Raw genomic sequence first — 3569 nt, 5'->3', positions numbered from 1 at the left:
CACCCAAACCTGCAGGTTCTGACCCTCAATAAAACACTTTAACAGATAAGACAAATGGGAAATGAACTCGGCTTTCTGCTCCTCCTGTGATCCTGTGTTTAATGTCACGTCTCTGTGAGGATAATGTTTACACTTCAGCTAAGATGAGGAGAGATTTGCCGTGTTACAAATTCAGCCGAAGGTTGTCATTGTGGGAGAAGGCTAGTCTAAGTCTGCCCCCTACTGGACGCCATCATCAGCTGCATACAGAACACAAGGAGCGGTGCAAGTCATTTGCTCAGATAAGGGCAAATTAACGAATAAATAGTCGTGATTTGGATATTTAATCAATCCAATTAAACTGAGAAATGTACACGATGGAAAGGTTATGAACAACAAATATCTTACCTGTCGCTGATAGCTCTTAGGACGAGATCAGTTTGGAGAAACAGAGTAGAGCGGAGCTGGCGTCAGTGGTTCAGGAGGTAAGGGTTTGTCCTGTAACTGTAGGGCTGCCGACTCCCCCCAGCTGTGGCTACAATGTAGCTTACCACCATCAGTGTGAGGATGAATGGGTGAATGATTGTAGTGTGAAGCGCTTTGGAGTCCTCAAACTTGATAAAGGGCTATACAAGTGCAGGCCATTTACCACACCAGCTCATCCAAACACTTATAAACCTTTACATTGCTGTCAATTTCCCATTGCCTGATTATTTACACCAGGGGGTGTCAAACTCCAGGCCTCAAGGAGTTTGACACCCCCTGGAAGTTTTAGGTTTTTCTGCTCCAACACACCTGATTCAGATGGTTTAATTACCGCCTCACCAAATCAGCAGGTTCTCCAGCAGCACGTCCACAAGTCATCCATTTAAAGCAGGTGTTTTAAAGCAAGAACGCATCTAAAACATGCAGGAGAGCGGCCCCCCGAGGAGACACAGTCTCTGGTTCTTATAGCCTGCCACTGAAAGGCAAAGGCAGATGGGATGTTTGTGATGTTTTTACCTGCCTGGGTGTCGGCTTGTCACCAAACTATTTCAGGAACCGCGAGACAAATTTGAACGAAACACGTCACCATTTTTTGCTCATCCGCAACTGAGCTTTTGGAGTCAACCCGATTCAAGATGGCTGTGACAGCTAGTTGACATTAGCTGAAACACAAAATTAATGGCTCTAACTCAGTCCAGTTTACAGATATTGAGCTTAAATATGATGTGGTAGTAGCTGAGGGTGCAGCTTGGTCAGATTAACCGCGTTATGCGAAACTAATAATGACATAAAGACGAATAAATTACTGTTTGCATGAACTGTTAGGTAACATTTGAGATTAAAGTCATTTAAAACCTGCTTTGGAGCTGGATGTCACTGGACTAGTGGCTCGTCAAACCGGTCAGAATTAAACTCTATTTCTTCAAACCGAAGTCGCTCTAAAGAGCTATCTACAACAGGTAAGATATTAGTTGTTCATGTCCCTTCCACAGAATCCCACTGCAAAGGATTTGAATGACAAACCACGCAACCAAAGCGCAGACTGCCTGAGAAGAAGAAGTCAGTAAAATTCACGACGTTGGACTGTGGAACATGAAACCTTCATGTTGATCAAATAAAAGATGAAAGTGCGTATTAAAAGAAGATATTCGCAGGACATCCCAGACGCTTTCATTCGAGGCTGTTTGAGTCTTCGTCCCCAAATGTTTCAACTGTTTCCAAAGAAGATACAATAAAAAAAACTGTGAAGAACTACAATTATGTGGCACATATTAAATAAAAACAAGCGTAATGCCGTGTCTTTAGTTATATGAAGGGGTCTATTAAAATACAGTAAGTCCAAGTTTGTGGGCATTTCAGAACTTCCTCTATTTAATGACAAACACGAGTCCAACATGCAGAGAAAGAGAACATAACGAATGAGACAAGAAAGACATAGTTTATTGTTTATTTATTAAGGTAAATAACCTGGCATTGCACATTTGTAAATGAAAAAAAAAGTATATAAACCTGGAATACCAGTTGGCTTGATGAAAAACAAAGATGCTTTCAGTTTATGAGCTGAGGCGAGTTTCTCCTAAAGGAAGATTACTACCTGCGTGGAAATTTGATACAAATCGGATGAATCAAGCAGATAGTTGTTGGAAAATGTGTTTTGTAGTGAGTTGACATGAGAAACCCAAAATATTCTTGAGTCATATGAGAAGGTTTAAAGTTTAGAGATAGATGAGAAATTAGCAGTTTGTAATAATAACTGCATGCTATCTGTAGGAGCGTGAAGGAGTGGTGGTGGTATCATGGTTTGGGCCTTTTTCAACACATCTCAAACTACAGATTCTTCCAAACTAAAGTTAAAAGCATGCAGTAAAGTGAACAGGGTGGCAGTGGTTAGAGCTGTCGCCTCACAGCGAAAAGGTTGCGGGATCTCTTCCCAACCTGGGGCCTTTCTGAGTGGAGTTTACATGTTCTCCCTGTGCTCACATGGGTTCACTCCGGGTACTCCAGTTTCCTCCCACAGACCAAAAACATGCATGTTAGATTCATTGGTAACTCTTAAATTGTGTGTGTGAATGGTTTTTTGTCTCCTTTGTCTCCATGTGTCCCTGTGATGGACTGGAGACCTGTCCAAGGTCCCTGCAACCCAGAATGGAGAAGCAGGTAAAGAAAATGGATGGATGGATATAAATTTTATATGAAACAGGAAAACAACTTTTGAACAAATGTCCACCTTCTGGTTAGCACTGGAGCCACACCATTGGAGTCTACAGCTCAGGACCATCATTATGAAAAGCAGTTTTTTATTCAGCTTTATTTATGTATAAACTAAAGTAGTTCATTTTAAGAAGCGGGGTTGACTCTAAAACTTAATGTTTCCTCTGAATGGCTCATTAGATATTTTGCTAACAGACAAACAAGGTCGACTCCAAGGGTTATTTGCTAAAGATCTCACGCAGTGAGTAGCGCTTGGAGTATGTGTTGTGAATGACTCTCAGCTACTCCCGTGCCAAATTTTGTCTGAATATGTGTAAAATAGAGTTACAGACACTTTTGTGTGGTTTTTAAGATCGGATGGCTGTGGCAGCCATCTTGAATCTGGTCGACTGTAAAAGTTTATCAGCTGTAGTTGTTCACCTAATGATTAATTTCTGTAAGTTTCATTAAAATCGGTGCACACACGAAGAAGCGGCAGGAGGATTAATAATAACAATTAAAACACTTCCAGGATGAACCTCTAGATGGCGCTGGTCGCATAACTCAAATTAGAAAAAGGCACCATGACAGAAATAGCTGAGCTCCAATGTTGTCTCCAGGAGAGTTTTTTTAATGTCTTGAAGTCAAGTCTCAACATTAAACTGATTTTTTATAAACAAAAATGATATAAAAAAATCAATGTAGGATTGCCCCTAAACCTGGTCCTGCAGCAATGCATGTTGCATAATTAGGATGTCAGCGCAATGCCTGTAAACCTCTCATTAGTTATATTTGTAACACGGGTTATTTTATATGTTTAGTTGTTTTAAAGCGACCTACATTTCAGCTACTGGTCGTCGAACCGCCCGTCTGCTCGTTCCTGAAAGCCGGCGGAGATTCACCGAGCGGCGACC

Source organism: Kryptolebias marmoratus, linkage group LG5, assembly GCF_001649575.2.
Source record: "Kryptolebias marmoratus isolate JLee-2015 linkage group LG5, ASM164957v2, whole genome shotgun sequence".
Taxonomy (NCBI): Eukaryota; Metazoa; Chordata; class Actinopteri; order Cyprinodontiformes; family Rivulidae; genus Kryptolebias; species Kryptolebias marmoratus.
The sequence above is the reverse complement of the archived record's forward strand: the minus strand, read 5'-3'. Positions refer to the sequence as shown.